At 36.8% G+C, this 19080-nt stretch overlaps 1 protein-coding gene across 8 annotated transcripts in view; it reads right to left on the bottom strand.

Annotated features, from left to right (window-relative positions):
- DMD (dystrophin) overlaps nucleotides 1-19080 on the bottom strand; it is a 1208865-nt gene that overhangs the window by 241504 nt on the left and 948281 nt on the right. The gene's annotated exons all lie outside the window — the stretch shown is intronic.

Below are 19080 nucleotides of genomic sequence, written 5' to 3'. Positions count from 1 at the left end.
ACTAAAAATCTAAAGAATTTTTAAAGAATTTTCTGACTTTATTGGTTCACGGCACTGAGGATCATCCTAACCTAATTACATGTTTAATATAAATTTTCTAGATGATATTCATAAATGCTTCATAAATGATGCCTGTTTAACATATCTAAGAACCAAAAGAAGGTAACACTTTTACCCATCTTGCAGAAAAAAATCAAAATATCACAAGACTACTAAATCACGTAGAAATGCCCTGGAAAAGAACAATTTCTTGGTTCTTTTACTTCTTATTTGTAAATCAACATTCCCAAGGCATCTTGCTGATTTCAAAATAATCACCAGAAATCTCTGATAAAAACTCTGAGGTAAAAAATAAATGCATAATGAATCACTAAAGCTATTCTGTACTGTAATTTTATTGCATCTCTATGCCTTGTGTATTTTATCACTACATTTATAAAATTATTTTCATAGAGTATCCCTTATATAAAATTAAATATCAAAGGAGTCATTACCATTAGAGTAATTAAGTAAGGTTGTGTTAATATCCAAGATATCTGGCTGCCAGTGGTTTTAAATATTTTGTGTTCTATCACTTTATTCCCAAAGGATAAGACAGAAAACATATCAGTAATTTCAGAGCCAGTTCCTGCCTGTAATACTCACCCTGTATGGTATAAAATCTCTTTACATTGATTTAAGGTCTAATCAGAGAGAGCACAGAGGAATAAGATAGCTTCAAGCCTGGATTGTTTCAAAATCAGATGATTGCAAAGGGAAGAAACTGAGATATCACCTGAAGCAGAAAGAATGTTGTTAGCACCCCAGGAAACAAAGAGCTATAAAGAAAATATCTTGTACTGGCCATATGAAGAGCAAAATTCAACAAAAGATGCTCTCATCAGGTGATGTAAAATGATAGATATTTTACTATGACTGACAATAATATTATCATCCTTCTGATAACTTAGAGAATTATTCTCTACCTACCCAGACACCTTATAGATTCAAAATACTTCACTGTGCTTACAGTTATCCTGCACCATATATGTAGCATATCCTGACTTCAAATTGTTGGCACCTCTAGCTGGTGCATAGGGGGTATTAATGAAATTAACCACATTTGCCTTTCACTCAGTTACCACAATGCTTGAGGTGTGAGTGGCTTAAATTCCAGCCAACTGTCTTGCCCAAGCCTCTCACAGAAATATAAATAGAGATTTAACTTTCAAAGGATCCAGCCTGTGTTTTGGGTTTTGAAGTTTTGAGCTCATCTATTTTATGTAATGTAACTGCAATAATATTGCCTCCAAGTTAGCTCTGCAATAATTTACTCTTGGTACAGCAATAATTGAGTAAACAGACACTTCTACCAGAGGCATTCTTTTCTATTATTTATTGTAATATTTTTTCATAATTTAATGAGAAATATTTCAAAAGCAACATTTTTATCCTTTCATGTTAAATTAATTTACAGTGCCATAAGCCATAATGAAAACAGAGAAATCATCAGCAAAACAGCATGTTAATAAAGACAGATTTCAACAAAGTTTTTTAACTAAACTCATAAAATAATTTTTTCTATTTCTGTCAAGCCCAGCTTGTCTCTATTTGTTCACAAGTATTCAGACATACAGTGAAAATTATATAACAATGAAAAAGCAGAAACAACACCAGAACAAAGAAATTGAGACTAAAAAATATTCTTTAACTTAAGCACATCTGATTCATATTAATATATTTCATTCTAAATACAATATCTACCTCTGTCTAGTATGGAAAACATCAAACTCCAGTCTGGTGTTGCAAATATCCTAGAAAATATATATATATAAATCAAATTAACTAAACCATCCTCCAAAATGAAATTTAGAAAAATAAAATAATTTTAACACACACCCACCCCAGCTTCCTCTCTCTTTCTTCCATCTCTCCCCAACACCTGGCTCATAGCCTCTATATTGAATCAAATACAACAGGTGTTGACCATTTGTAAAAGTCCTTTTCAGACTCAACAAGACTTGAGTCTCCCAGGATTAGGTTTAGTGCAAGGAATTCATAGCTGTGGAAATGTAACTGCAGCTGCAAATTTGCTCTGAAGACAACATGTGGCATTTCTTCTTTCATACCCTGATCACAGAGCTGGATTAAAACTGGGTAACGATCCTATTTTTACCTGAGACAGCTTGCAGCCCAGCACCACTTGGGTGTAAAATGTGTATGTTAGATATCTAACAGGAAACACAAGATAATGAAATAACAAGCTGTCATGTACTAGCTCCCATTGCAGAAATAACATTTCTTGGCACTATTTTTCAGGCGGTGCTAACCCTCCATAGTCCCACAGATTGAAGTCTAAAATAAAATGGGTAATTTTATTTTTTAAAGCAAATCAACAAGATGGGATTTAAACACTGTTGCAACTCTTACGAGGTATGGAATCACAGTACCACAGTTAAGAAAAAGAGATAATCTGTTGAGGTTAATGCAATGTTGTGTCTGTAATAGGTGTAACTTAAGTGAGAACAGGTTTATTTCGTAGCTTTGATCTGGCTGCTTTCCAGTTTGTGGGAAGAAAGGATTTGCCACTTCATTTATAGATCAGTGAAACACACTTTGATATAAACAGTACAAAAAATAGCACAACTGTATGCTTTCCCCAGCAAAAGACCTTTGAAGTTCAGCAATGAAATTTAGTGACTCAATCTTTTGATTTTTGTACTTAGTCCTCTAGGAAGTGCATCTTGTTATTCTTTTTTGCTGAACTATTAAGTGGTTTTAGAAAAACAGTCATTATAATTGCGTCTAACTCAGCAGATTGAGGTAAAAATTAAATTTAAGTAGGTTTAATACAGTAGACAATGTATGGTAATTCTGGAGAGGACATAATTTATATCTTTAATCTGCTTCATTATTAGTGAACTCTCACATTTGCTCCATTGGCAATGTTCCCATAAAAAGCTGTAATATCTGATTCAGATAACAGAAATTAAAATTCTGGCATAAAAGAAAAAAAGTCTCATAGTCTCTTTTGAGGGTTTAGTTATTTTACAACAAATTATCAGTATAACCTGACAGAAGTTCTTTTTGACTGATACAGATTTGTCAATCAAGCTTCTATAAACCATAGGGACTTCTAACAGGAAAAAAATATGCAAAATAAGAAAATAAAAATTATCGTCTTCTGAACAGATTAATATCCATGCTTCTTGGTGCTCATGGCCTGTTTTGTTTTTTCATTATGTTTTCAACTGTATAGACAGTACAGAATTTAAACCATTTATTTTAAATCAGGAGTCCAGATCTTTTCACTCACATAACAACACCTCTGGTGACTTTGTATATCATATTAAAACCAACCTAAATAACCAATTGATAAGCAATGTATTCTTTTATCTGCTATATTTGGTCATATATACTATCTTCTGTTTTATGCCGTAATCTGGTCTACTGAAAGCTAATTTATCGAAGTGAAAATGGACAGTTAAATTTCAGATCTCTCCTGACATTCCTCCAGTCTCTTCCAGTTCTATTATGATTCAGCAGAGTTATTCCACAGAAAAGGACTAATGCAAAAACCCACTGTATTATTGCAGCCACTTTAAATCACAAAGGGACCTAAATTAGCATATCTAAACCACAATCACCCACGCTTGCAGGTAAACTGCTAAACCAGACTGAGAATGTCTTGGCATAAAAAAATCTTTCGAAACATATCATAACCCTAAAAAGACTCCTCCCTGCCTCAGTGACCAAAGTGTCTAATAAAAAAGTGACAAGATAGAGTAAATGCAGAGAGGAGAGAACAAGGATTCCACAAGTCTCAGGAAAAAAAGCATCATTTCCCTTTTGCATACCTGAAAATAGAGATCTGCCTTTTGTATGCACAGCGATAGCAGACAAACTTACTGCCTGCTATGCTTCCCTTCTTGAGGCCTGTTTTGCCTCATTTTTTAGTACTAAGAAAAGCTGTTTCCCTGGCCTCAGTCACTGACTGCTACCAAAGACAGCTAATACGCTATAGAAACGGAAGGCAAATGGATTTCCACACTCTGGTGTGGGCTGTCTTCACCCTGCTCCCTTCCCTCCCCTCAGAAACAGCAGTCCTGCATAGAGCAGAATTGCACAAAGGATTCATCTAACTGATTATAGTAGCCACAGAGTAGTTTCATAGCTGTGGCTGTTCAGATGTCCTGACAACTACAGGTGAAATGAAGCAGTAAAAACCTTATTCTGCAACAGCAAGAAAGCCCAAGTAGTGGCATAAAGGAGCTGAAATCCTTTCCCTAAGTAAACAAATATTCGGTTTCAAGGAAATTTTCTATGGAAAAGAAACACATGAAGAACAGAAAGTATTAACAATTTTCCCATCTGGTGACAATGGTAAAACAAGCCAGAAAAACATTTCTCCGCAAGACAGAGAAAAACCAAACAAATGTTACTGCCTTCAACACTTAGGAGACATGGGTCATCAGAACACACAGTTTAAAACCGTGAGTGATCTGGCACACCTTCACATATTTCTATAGTTACCTATGACTAAATTCGTGGTTATCATTTGGGGGAAAAGTGATCTCAGCAGTCTGAGTTTACATTTTGGTTCTCTTCAATCACCTCATGGAGAACTGCACAGTTTAGAAATATACTGAGTGGTAGGACCTGCATGAAACTATAAGCTCTTTAACCCTTTTTAAGTAAAAGACAATCAAATGAAGAATTTAAAAAAAAAAACAAAAAACAAAACCAACAACACCAAAACCAACCAAACACCATTAACATTTATCAGAGACAGAGAGAGCTTGTGCATGTGGGCAAACACACATTTTTATATCTGTATAATCCCATGAAGTTTAGGCACTGGTGTAGCCAGTTAGTTATTTAGCTACTCCTCCTAGGTTCTCTCTAAGTCAGAGGAGACATACTCTTCTCCAGAAGGCAAATAGCCCCAGGTCAGCTGGGCTACCTGCCCTCTGGAAGTGCCTCTCTCTTACCATTGTCTGTGCAGAACTAGCAAGGACAGGTATTGCAACCAAGCTGAGCTGGGTGGCACAAACTCCTGCAGCAACACAAGTTCAGAAACACCTCTTGGACATTTCTTCACGGTGTGAGTAGGTACAAACATGTGTTGCTGTTGTTGCATTGCTAGTGAGACGATGGGATAACTACATCTGGCCAGCCAAATAAAATAGGTGTCAGAAGCTGTCTCTTCCACTCTCTATCAGCTACAGTATTCCAGTAAGGGAAGGTGGCAGATACACAACAGACTGGTTACATGGCCTCTGAAAAATGTAAAGGCAGACAAAACGCTGAAGAGCTGACATTAGTGTGTTTCTAATATAATCTGTTTACTCTGTGTGTAACAACCGATAACTGAATACAAACAGCAGAGATTGTGGCTGCTTGTATCAGAGTTTAAGGACACATCCCCCTAGCTTCACCTAAAGAAAATGCAGAGATAACAAGGTTATTTGGAAAAAAAAAAAAAAAAAAGTATATAGCACAAAAGGTTGAACAGGTTATCTGAAACTGTATAATCCTAAAACCAGATGAGAATAGATATGAAGGATAATAGGATATATAAAAACATAATATATATAACAGAAGAACCTACACTACAGAATTTATGTGAGCCTACATCTGATCATCAGTGTCATAGGCTCTAAATAATGTCATTCAATCTCATGCAAAGCAGCTCAATACTGCTATTTTAGGGTACTTGGTAGATATCATAACATCAGACGATTCCCACACACAGAAAAGTATATAGAAAATCAGAGAATTGCAACACAAGAATAGAAATTATAAACCCCAGAAAGAGTACTAATGCACATTCAAGTAGCTATATATTTCTGTTACAATATTCAACCTCTGAAAATGCAGTAAATATACCAACAATTTCAGAGAAGATAAGCCCAAATCTAGTTAACTTTACTGATACAAAATGTAACAAAACTATGATAAGTAACCATAATTTAAGGCTGATTTTCCAGAATTTCCAAACAACATGCAGTTTACCCCCCCAAAAAATCCCAAACCTCAGTTTACAATATCCTGATATACCTACAGCACTGCCATAAAGGAGAAAAAGGGTCCTTCTCCAGAAAGCAGCTAATATTTTCAGTCGTAATGGGTGATGAACACACTGGAATCATTACAAAACAGACTGAGGTAATACTTCACACAGAATCATCTACATTGGAAAGGACCTTGAAGATCATCCAGTCCAACCATTAACATAGCACTGACAGTTCCCAACTACACCAGGTCCCTCAGCGCTATGTCGACCCAACTCGTGAACACCTCCAGGGATGGGGACTCCACCACCTCCCTGGGCAGCCCATTCCAACGCCTAACCACCCCTTTTGGAAAGGAATGCTTCCTGACATCTAGTCTAAACTTTCCCTGGCGCAACTTGAGGCCATTCCCTCTTGTCCTGTCACTTACTACTAGATTAAAGAGACTCATCCGCAGCTCTCTGCAGCCTCCTTTCAGGGAGCTGTAGAGGGCGATGAGGTCTCCCCTCAGCCTCCTCTTCTCCAGACTAAACAACCCCAGTTCCCTCAGCCGCTCCCCGTACGACCTGTGCTCCAGACCCTGCACCAGCTTCGTTGCCCTTCTCTGGACACGCTCGAGTCATTCAATGTCCTTTTTGTAGTGAGGGGCCCAAAACTGAACACAGGAATCGAGGGGAGGCCTCACCAGTGCCGAGTACAGGGGTCAGATCCCTTCCCTGTCCCTGCTGGCCACGCTATTGCTGACACAAGCCAGGATGCCATTGGCCTTCTTGGCCACCTGGGCACACTGCTGGCTCCTGTTCAGCCGGCTGTCAATCAACACCCCCAGGTCCCTCTCTGACTGGCAGCTCTCCAGCCACTCCTCCCCAAGCCTGTAGCGCTGCTGGGGGTTGTTGTGGCCCAAGGGCAGCCCCCGGCATTTGGCCTTATTGAAACTCCTCCAGTTGGGCTCAGCCCATGGCTCCAGCCTGTCCAGGTCTCTCTGCAGAGCCTCCCTACCCTCGAGCAGATCAACACTCCCACCCAACCTGGTGTCATCTGCAAACTGACTGAGGGTGCACTCGATCCCCTCGTCTAGATCATCAATAAAGATGTTAAACAGGAGTGGCCCCAACACCAAGCCCTGGGGGACACCACTCGTGACCGGCCGCCAACTGGATTTAACTCCGTTCACCACAACTCTCTGGGTCTGGCCATCCAGCCAGTTTTTTATCCATCAAAGCGTGTGCCCATCCAAGCCTCGAGCAGCCAGTTTTGCCAGGAGAATGCTGTGGGAAATGGTGTCAAAGGCCTTGCTAAAGTCAAGGTAAACAACATTCACAGCCTTTCCCTCATCCAATAAGCAGGTCGCCCTGTCATAGAAGGCGATCAGGTTTGTCAGGCAGGACCTGCCTTTCATAAACCCCTGCTGGCTGGGCCTGAGCATCTGTTTGTCCCTCATGTGTTGTATGATGGTACTGAGGATGAGCTGCTCCATCAGCTTCCCAGGCACCAAAGTCAAGCTGACAGGCCTGAATTTCCCAGATCATCCTTCCAACCCTTCTTCTATATGGGCATCGCACTGGCCAATTTCCAGTCTGTTGGGACCTCCCCGGTCAGCCAGGACTGCTGGTAAATGATGGAAAGCAGCTTGGGGAGCACCCCAGCCAGCTCCTTCAGCACCCTCAGGTGTATCCCGTCTGGTCCCATAGACTTGTGTGTGTCTGTGTGATGCAGCAGGTCACTGACTGTCTCCTGGATTGCAGGGGGGTCGTTCTCCCAGTCTCTGTCTTCTGCCTGAGGAGGCTGGATTCCCTCAGTGCAACAGGTCTTGTTATTAAGGACTGAGGCAAAGGAGGCATTAAGCACCTCATCCTTTTCCTCATCACTTGTTACCATGTTTCCTCCTGCATCTAGCAGGGGATAGAGACTCTCCCAGGTCTTTCTTTTGCTGTTGACATACTTATAGAAGCATTTCGTATTGTCCTTGATTGCTGAGGCCAAAATAATTTTCAGCTGGGCTTTAGCCCTCCTGATTTCTGCCCTGTGTAGCCTCACAACATCTTTGTAATGATTGTGAGTGGCTAGCCCCTTCTTCCAAAGGCTGTAAACTCTCCTTTTATCCCTGAGTTGCAGACAATGCTCCCCGTTCAGCCAGGGTGGTCTTCTCTGTCACCGGCTTCTCTTAGAGCACCTGGGCACTGCCTGCTCCTGAGCCATTAACACTTCCTTTTTAAAGAGCGCCCAGCCTTCCTGGACCCCTATACCCTTCAAGGATTGTCTCCCAGGGGATCCTTTCAAGCAGGTGCCTAAACAATACAGAGTCAGCCCTTTGGAAGTCCAGGATGTCAGTCCTGCTTAGCCCTCTCCTGGCCTCTCTAAGAATAGAGAACACTATTATACTTCTGTATACTAATCACTTCAATAAAAAAAAACACAAAACCTTTCATTTCATATCTGTGATAAATGGCAGTTTATGTGGTGACCATCAAAACACTGAAATCAGGCCCCCAAAAGAAAGCATGCAAAATGAAATGGTATCCAATGAAAAGAAATTATTCAAATGAAAAATGTGGCAGAAAATGATAAATGCATATATGGAATTTTGTACAGACAAAAAAGATTCCATTTCTTGTCAGCAGTTGAAAGAAAGGAAGTCTAAACTTCTGACTGAAAATGAAATGGGGCACTCACTTGGTGATGGTATAGACAAAGATATTGCCAAAGATGCTGTCAGTTCAGGTAGTGAGATTTGCTGTGTTACAGAATACAAGTGCTGCACAGTGCATAATAAAGAATAGATAGTGTTGTGGAAACATGTAAATTCACATGCAGAAAACCTGTGCTATGGCAGCTATGTACTCATAAAAAGGAAAAGTTTGCAGAATTTCTTAGAAGACAACTCTTTTTCTCAGTACAGTCTAAAACCCTTTCACAAAACAAGTAGACCTTGTCTCTGAAAAGCATTTGTGATTTTATTTTATTCCTTATTTGTATTCTTTGTAGGTCATTGCTTTCTTATATACTCAGGAAGATATCTGCCCTAAGCCAAAATTAATACTTTCCTCAGTTATGCACTATATAATTTTTTTTTAATATATATTAACATGTTAATAATCACAATACAAGCATTTTTCTTTTTACCTGCCTTGGGAAAATACACATCCAGTCTCACTATCAAAAAATTATGTGTGCTTCAGTCATGCGTTTTGAATAGTCTGGTATGAGGTATAATTGCAAAAGGCACAGATACCCTTTCAGACTCATTAGAATAATATAGTAAAAGCTACCATTGTGTTTTTGCAAACAGTTTTTATTGATTAATCACTTTCAAATAAATCAGCTATAAACAATACAAAGTAAATGGAAGAACTAAATGGCTGGTTAGGCTGCACCAGTAAATACTGTTGATCACAGGAAGATCAAATGGCAGAAGTCTTCAAAGTTTTGGTAACCACTCAATCTCATTGCTATCATTACAAGTTGACGGGCTACAGTGAAATGTGGCACATGCTTGGTAAGATTATGAGATAGCCCATCCATCCACTTCTTTGGATGTGGGAGAACCTGTTTTAGAAAAGCCTACACAAACAGGGATGATGCATCGTAGAAAAAGTATAAAGTCAGGAGAAAGCGTAGGAATTGGAACCTATTCAGCAACCTATTCAGCAAACCATCATATCCATTCTATCCCATTTCAATTTGTGATATTCTGTGTTCTCCTCTAACAATCTTACTTTATACAACACAACCTCACACTTCATGCTACAGAAGCTTTTCCCATCTAATCTGTATTTGAAAAATCTGTGTTTAAAGTTGGTAGGGTTTGAATGCTGATCTGCAAGTGAAAATTTAGGGCCATACTTCTGGCGTGCTCAATAAACTTTTAAAGAGGAAAAACATAAGTCAACCAAGTGAGCATATATTATATTATTTAGCACATTTGACAAATGGGATTTTTCTTCTACCTTGATTATGAGAATGTGTGCAAATAAATTAAAGGAAGACATTTATCTTTCTTCTTGTTTGCAAACAGCCACTTTATATGTGAGATTTCTGACAACTGAGAGCTGTTTGTTTTCCTGAGAATAAGTTTTAAGAATATTTACATCTCATTCTAGTAACCAAGTATGAGATCTCTTAATAAGAAAAAGGCTTTTACCTTCTAAAAGAAAACTATCTTTGATTAGGGGTTTGTTCTAAGTTCAGAAACAGGAATGGTAGAAGCAGAATACATCATTAATGTAACCACTGCTTGATAAGGTGCAGCATCAGTACATCTTCTGCTTTTATGATAGAGATTATCCAAACTAAATTAATTGAAACAAAACATTTGACAAAAAGTAGCAACTTCTAGGTATCTGTTTTATTGCTGATTTCCTGACCACTTCTCTCTGATATCCAGCTAAGAACAGCAGTTGTGCCATTGCCTTCCCCATTGAGAATCAGCATCTAAACCTCCCTGTGAAAGTATTCAGCTTTCCACTAATGTAGCCCTATGCAGTAACTTGACTCTACACAGCTGCTCCAGTTCCCAGCTTTTCTTCTTTTCCTTCTGTGTTATTCCACCCTGCACTGAAAGCCTCCTGTTCACCATTTTGATATTCTTACCTACATCAAAGTACATCATTGTATGGAAGTGACACTGAAATTGCCATTGTTATTTGAATGGAGTAAAATCACAGTCTCAAAAGATAGCAGGAATACTGGTGTGTCAATATTATAAGGTACTGCTTGACCACATGCTGGGCTGTTAAGCAGCTTTTTAATAAAACTGTTAGTTCTTTGAGAAGGAAAAATACACCACAAACCAGCAAATCTAATCCAGATGACAAATCACAGTAGTGTAAAACAAACATAAATAAACATAACTGAACTTATTTTCAGACTTGATCCTTGGAATGCATTTGAAATGGTTACTCATTTGCATGTCTTTTAGGACTTAAAGCTTCAAACACAAATACACATTTATATCTATGTGCATAACAAGTCTCATTGATTTCACCAGTTTTACCCATTTTTATAGGCCTGTAGATTATATACTCTTTGAACCAATGTGCCTTCTATAGTAGCACATTAACCATAATGTAGTTGAGTGGTATGACATTACGTTAAAAAGTGTCTTTGGCCCTTTGTGCTATTGTATTGTTGCATCTATCACGTCTATCTATGGTTCATAAAATAAAAATACATCACAGAAACCTGACTGAACATAGGTGCCATCTCTGTCCTGCTCTTCAGGCACATTTATACACACTATACACTGATATATTGTCAGAGTTACCAGAAGCTACCTTTTTATGTTGTAAAGTACTTCTGTCCCCTCCATCCAATGTATTAAATTAAAAATACAGGTATTAACACAAAACACTATTCTGTTACCAAAATATATGTTCTTACCAGCAAACTAAGAACTCAGTGTGAATAGACCTAATAAGAAGGACTGTAGCCTGTAGGAGATCTCAATCCAGAACTGTGCTAAAAGTTTGCACTCTGCTTGCACAAAAGAATCAATCTGATAATATACCATCATGGTAAATCCCAACTAAAAAAATAATTATTTCAAGTAAGTCACCATTCATGTTTCCTTGGAGGAAACTTTTATTTTAGACATAAGAGTAATGGATTAAGAGAAAAAACACTCAGAGGCCAAAAGTTGCAGATTTAAATTCTGTGTATAAAGAAAGAAACCCCAAATCTAATTTATGGTACTCTGAAATATACTTGTATTACTTCATTGATTAGTTCTAGTTTCCACCTTTCAATCTTCCCATCATTTTCCACTAATAAGAATAATTCTAAAATATATAATTTTTTTTTTTTCTGTGCTCCCTTCTTTTCACTTCATCTTCTTCCTGTTCACTTTTCCTCCTCACTCACTTAAACACATTACTCAGGAACTCCTGGGAGATATGTATGAAATTTTCTCAAGAAACAGCAAGAAAGTTTTCAGTTTCTTAACTTCTCATATTAAAGCTTTTCCATTTGTACATTTACGTAAAAGTTAATGAGGTTACAGAATGATTGACTTTATGGCCAATGATTATGTGATCAGATCAGAGATCACATAATCAAAGAATGATCAAGGCAGGAAGGCACCTCTAGAAATAATCTGATTCAGGCCCCGTGCTCACAGCAGGCCATATCCAGCCAGGGTTTGAAGATCTTCAGTAATGGAGATGCCACAACCTGTCTGGACAGACTGTTTCATGATTTGACCATCCTCACAGTATATTTTTTTCTTTTTCTTATGCTAACCTGGAACCTCCTGTGTTCCAGTTTGTGCCCACTGCCTCTTGTCCTGTCACTGAGCGCTACTGAGATGAGTCTGGCTCCATCTTCTTTACCCATTCCTTGTCAGGTATTCACACACCTGGATAAGATCCCCCTGAGCCTTCTCCAGGCTAAACAGTGCCAGCTTTCTCAGCCTCTCCTCATGGGAAAGATACGCCAAACCCTTAATCATCTTTGTTGCCCTTCACTGGACACACTTCAGTAAGTCCATATCTCTCTTGTACTGAGGAGTCCAGCCCTGGACTGGATGAGATGAGTCTCACCAGTGCTGAGCACAGGGGAAGGGTTACCACCCTCAATCTGCTGGCGATGTTTTGCCTAATGCAGCCCAAGGGTGCTGTTGGCTGCTTCTGCAACAAATGTGCCAGATGTTTAAGGACAAAATTAAGTAAGTCCAAGGAAGATGAAAAAAACCTTTTCCTAGTATTAGCTAGGTGAGCAGACACTTCGCTCTGACAGAAAGCATTTAGATACAAGCATTTGGTCTCAACTGGAATGGTTGCAAATGAGTGCCATAGCCATGATGGAGTCACTGGTCATGAAGGAGTTTTGTCTCCAGTTAGGAATTCCATGCCTGCCAAAACTGCAAGTGTAAGTTCACAGAGGTTTTGTTGGGTCAGTTTGGCACTTGCTGTTAAGAGCAAAGAAAGATTATTCCCCTTTCTCACAATCACAATACTGAAAAATTCTTGACCAAGTCTTTTCACAGTAATAGCCAGTATTTTAGAAAATCCATATGGTAACTTTTAATTCAGAGATAATATCTTGCCCTGTCTCAGATTAGGCTGTAATAGCTCTTGTGTTAAAGTTAGATTTTGGAATTTCTCTTCTATTACTGAATGGAGCATGATGTTTCTGACAGTTATTCCATTTTGGGTACTAAGGAACAGATTTTATTTCACAATTGGTAACAGGTTAGTGTAAAAGGCAAATCTGGAGGACTAAACTTTTTAAAATATAGGTGAGGGAAAAAGATTATATTCAATTTTTAGAGTTTTCAGAGAACAATTTCAAGCAGATGTGAGAAAGTGTTTCAGAACAGAGGTTGGAAGTAGAAAATTAATTAGTATAAAATATTTTTTAGTAAAGTCAACTGAACTGAGAAAGGATGTCACAGATATTCTCTTCCCTGTTAGTCAGGTTGATCATCTAATCCATACACTATGGCACAAAATTAACTGTGCCATACGTAGATTATGTTTGAAATAAAGTTGGAAAGAATTTTATTTTCTCAAAGAACCTATACTGCTAAATAATCAAGAAGAGTCAGGAACACGTGTCTGCCTCAACTTCCTGCTATTGAGAAAACAGCCACTTGGACACCTTAAAAATAGGTGAGCACCACTCAAGTATTGATACAAATAGGAGACACAGTCATGCCTTGTCTGCTGTTCATGTCCCTTGTTTTCGATAAAAACAACACTGTGAGAATCTTTGCGTACTGCCCATCCTATACATTCTTAGGTATAACTTAAGGTACTGCATATTTTTCATATTATTAGCAGCAAAACTCCTGCATCTAATGGAAAACTACTTAGGTTACAGGCTAAGTGAGCATGAAGGTGGTAATAAAAACAAATTTGCTATGTACTTCATGCCAAAGTTATTAACTTTGCTTCATTTATCATATGCTGTCATACTTTTAGTCAGTCTACACTACCAATAATTCATCAGTTATCATAGATTATTGCAGATACATTTGATAACCTGTGTATATAGTATAAAGCACTCTCCAGTTATTGTTTAACTAGGTGTCACATGCAATATTCTTTGTGAAATTTCAGTGAAAAAAACCCCTGTGATTAAATTCATCTACACGCTTAATATGAAGTGATTGCATTCATAAAATAACAGGATAAATCCACCCTAGTTTCAAAATTATATCTAATATTATATAAACTGTATAAAATGTCACATACAATTATTGCTAAAAAGACAAACCAGAGGAGTAATTAACATAGTTGAGAGTTCATATCCCTAGAAGTACGAAAGCAGGAAGTAAAATTAATTATTTTCATCTCCCTTGTATGGTTACTTATCAAACTAGGCCTCATGGGGACACATGATGTATTTCAACTAGACAATAAAAAGCAGCACATAATTACACAACTCCTTGGAGTAACTGGCTTGTATCCTTGAAAATTCTCCAGAAAAGTATCCTAACTGTGTGAATCACCTCAACTATTACATTGCTGTCAGTTCAGACAAATGATGCATGCAAATACATGTTTATATAAACAGAGTGTTTATAATACAACAGTTTAATATAATTACATCACCGGATAATTAGAATGTGCAGTTATGTAAGTCTCACCCTTCTCCTTCTGCTACTGAATGAACTGCTAAGTACTAGGGGAAGATTAATCTTTAACAGTGACATAATGGTTTCTGAACATGAGAAGCAAAAGAAACACCTAAAAATGTGAGATTTTCCTAGACAAACAACTTCTGCTATATTAAACACTTTCTGCACAGCAAGACATTATTTTCCTAGTTGTTTAAAAAAAAATAAATTAAAGCTTGAGAGTGTAAAGCAGAAAACTGTTGGATCGCTAAAGGCAAGATAAACATTTTATCAACAAGAAGATAAAGCTACTACTGAACTCAGAAATTTAGTGGTTTTATTATTTGTGTAGAGATATCTTTAGCAAAACACTGTCTATACTTATTGCCTAAAAATAGCAGATTAAACCAGAATCGTAATATTTCAGGACTCCTAATGACTATTTTCACATTATCCAAGTCCATGAAACTGCATAAAGAACAAGACAGAGACTGTAGATTTAAGTCCGTATATCATATTTAACCACAACTTTATAAACCTAAGTAGTTTAAGTTTCTTTCAAAAGACTCGTGAGACAGTGATCTTTAATCAGAAACTACCATTTTGATTTACTTCCTAGGATCTGGATTCAGCCTGGCTGATGAGAGAAAAAAAATAAATGACTTCATGTGGAAAAAAAAGTCACCTAGGAAAAAGTCAACTGGAAAACTGTAATTCTGGATGAAAGCATTTAGGATCTTTTGTATGCTGCAGTTCATGGTTATACTACATGTAGTAGTATAGATGTTAAAAGCGTATTAAGGTCATAGACTCTATTTGAATGTGTCTATTTGTATACATGTACAATTTAAACAGTAAATATATTGGGATACAAGTAATTGTCTGATGCGCTTTATAGGGTAAGGACATTTCTGGTCCACAGTATAGCATTAAAAAAAAAAGCTTATCACTATTTATGGTTTATGGAGCTGATGATATGGATTAGCAAGCAATAACCCCTTTCCACAAAGCACATAAATGTGTATTTCTGAGATTTCAGTGACTTATTAAAGCTTCTTTTTGTTTGAATCTTTTATATGTATAAGCTGTGCACAAACAGCCACATTTTTGTCAGCATCTAACTTTTCATCCTTATGCATCAAAGTGAATTGTCATGCCCACGCAAGCAGGGCATGAAGACTGAAAGAATCCTTGCAGCAATAACTGAGGAATGGATGTAAAGCCATGCTCTCTTTCCTGACCATTCAGTTGACATCACTATCATTGTTTTATTGACAAAATTGTGCTTTAAGAAGTAAAAGTCCTTAATATTTGCTCCGTTATCCAGTTTTGTAGCAACATACATTGACAATACTTGCGTCACTACCAGGAAACTACCTATTTGTGAAGAAACCTTTTACAATGAAGACTATTGATATGGAGCACTGTGTTATGACTATTGCAAATATTGCCCATTTTAATGAATTAATTAATTTTACAGCTAAGCACTCTGAGACTATTATATAAATTTACTTTTTTTTTCTCACTTTTGAATAATTTCCTTATGTCATTTAAGGTGATTATTTTTCAATTAAAACTTTTATATAAGAAGAACCACGGCATAATATTTGACTTCATGACCTGCAGAACAGTTCAAAAAACTGGATGTGGCTTTATAGCTTTTTGCTTATAGCTAGCCTCAGTTCCAGAGAAGGATGAGACATATTTAACTTGCTAGTATATCTGTAGACATAGCCTCCACTAATTTATTCCCATACTTTGTTTCCAACTGACTTTTACTGGCATTGTCCCTTCACATTATGTGAAACTCACATACACATCATCAGAAAAATATATTGGATACCAGAGGCAAAACAGAAGTTTATGTAAGTTTGTGTTTTTGTCTGCAAATATGCCCTTCCAGTAATGGCGAATTGCTACAAAAGCATCATTTATCATTTGAAAATAATGCAAAGTCTCCAGAAAAACCTGCAGTCACTACAACAGCTTCACAGACGTTAACACATTGTATTACTCAGTAAATAAATGCACTTCTTGGTTCAAATAATTTACAGTTAACTTTCCTGAACCTAAAACATTTGCTATTACTGCAATCCCTATTCTAATAAGAGAACTGACTAAAAATGATGATCTAATTACTAAGAACAAACACTAGTAAAAAGATACATGCTTCTGAATTAATTGTAGTTAAAGACTATGTCTCAAATCCATGATAATGTAATGAAATAGAGGAAGAAGCAAATCTCAAATGGCTACTTTATTGCAGTTCTTAAAAAACTACAGAAAAAAAAGATCTTTCCTATGGGAAAGATTTCCCAAAAAATTTCTATTAAAAAGCCCCATTCTGTTTACTTAAACATAACTTTCCTTATTCCAGTAGAAATAAGGAACTTTTCTTCTACTTGAGGAAAAGAAATAATAATAAAAAATACAGTTCTACCAGCTTTTAGAAAGATATCCATCACACTTCCTTCAGGAGAGGGCATTTGAAAATGCACTTATGTTTCTTATATCATGAGATTTCTTCTGGAGGTTTAAAAATGGTGTTAAGAGGCTGACACAAACAGTGACAGGCCCAGGAAGAAAACCAAGTTGATCTACACAGAAACAGATCAGCAAGCAGATACAAATTAAAAAAGGCCACAACAAACTACACTATCAAAATATTTCCTCCTGCAATCATCAACTCTAACTAAAGTCTAAAATTATTGTGCTGGTGGTTGACAGCTATGTATAAATCTTTTCAGAGCAAAAGACAATATATCAACCACTTTTTTGCCTCTACACAGTATCATTTCTTCTTAAGATGTAAGAATAATTTCTCTTGTACAGCCAAGATTAATGAACAGAACGATGTTTGCTTTTTTAAGTGAAACAAATAGAGACTGTACAACAGTTTTTACCCTTCCTGCCTTAGAAGATCTGGTATTTACCCAAACCCTGGAAAGAAGAATTGAAAATTTAATCTTACATCTCAGTTGAAGGGCAGAAGAATCTTTAGAAGAAAGATTACAGTTCAAAGCAATTGTTCACATGATGGATATTTTTATGTACTTCATTAAGTATTTATGGGGGGAAAGACTTGTATGCATTTATTTTTCCTTTCGTCTATAGCTCTGGATGGTTCTTATAAAGAAATTTAAAAACTCCAAGATACTAGTTGAAAAGATAACCAGGTCTACAAAGCTCCATTACAGTTAAAAATTTTTACGTATCTCTATTTTGCCAAATAATCCATTTTTGAATGATCACATCAAAAATAACTTCTGCAAATACTTGGTAATTCAGTTGTTTTAGCACCATTACAATCAAGACAATAATATGAAGAATACAAAAAAAAATAATCTATATTGAAAATTAACCACTCAGTCTAGAACTGTCTTCTATTCAGATCTGCTCTCCAGGATCCTGCAACTGACTTCAGAAATGCATGAGGACTTAAGGTATATTATCATAAAATCAAATCCACATAAAGACAGATCACAATTAAAAATGTGGTTCAAACTTCATTTTGTCCAGTGTGACAGCTGTATATTTTGGAGTATAATGTAATGGAATTTAGCACCAGTTCAGTTAAACAGTTAAACCCATGTATTAATACAGTAGTGCCAAAAGAGCATAGCAGTATTTCCATTCAATGTACTTACTCAACAATACCACTTAAAATTTTTCAGAGTATATTTTACATAAATAAATTAAGGCATAGAGCCTTCAGTGCCTGGAATTTCCAGTTTTGAACTTTCTGTCAACATGAAAGTCATGCATTATCAAGGAATAATCGAAGAAAGGACCCTGCTTTCCAAAGAGTCAACTAACATCATATTTAAGAAATCTAAGACCTCACACAGACATGTGTGTATTCCTCTCAGTAACTGAAGAAAGCACAATGAAAGCATAACATCATATATCAACACCACCATCTCAACTAATTATTTTTCTTTCTCCTCAAGATTCTCTAGAACACCAAATACAACATTCTCTCTTTTATAAGATTTTTCTTTCCAGAGGAAAACTGTCCAGCCATGTTTAACTATATGTTTAACTATAAACATTTTAATCGTTATCTCTTTTCATTATCACAACAGAGCATGTTGACTACAATCAGTCAGATATCAAATTAACATTTTTAATGTATTTGAATGCAATGAATGAAAACTAATTCAGTTAAGCTACAGAAAATAAACCTGATGTGATTTATATAACTTTTATAAATATCAGAAATGTTTAATAAACTCTTGTGTCTGTCAAGTGCTCAATTAAAGACTGTAGCTTGGTAGAGTAATTACTTTTTAATTGATTAAAAAAAAATCTACATGCCCATTTCAGCAAAGATTCCTTTCTGTACATTTTAAAGCTGTACCTCAAGACACTTTTTCAAATCTGTTATATGGTGAAAGATGTCAGACAAAATCACAATGTGACTCACTTTAGATCCCTCCAACAATTTCCAAAGCAACACTTAAAGGTTAATAGTAGAATTAGTTCTCTTTTGCAAAACAGTTTCAGTTTTGTTGAGTATCTGCACACTGG

The sequence above is a fragment of the Athene noctua genome, chromosome 1, assembly GCF_965140245.1.
Source record: "Athene noctua chromosome 1, bAthNoc1.hap1.1, whole genome shotgun sequence".
Lineage (NCBI taxonomy): Eukaryota > Metazoa > Chordata > Aves > Strigiformes > Strigidae > Athene > Athene noctua.
This window is presented reverse-complemented; position numbering and strand designations above follow the sequence as displayed.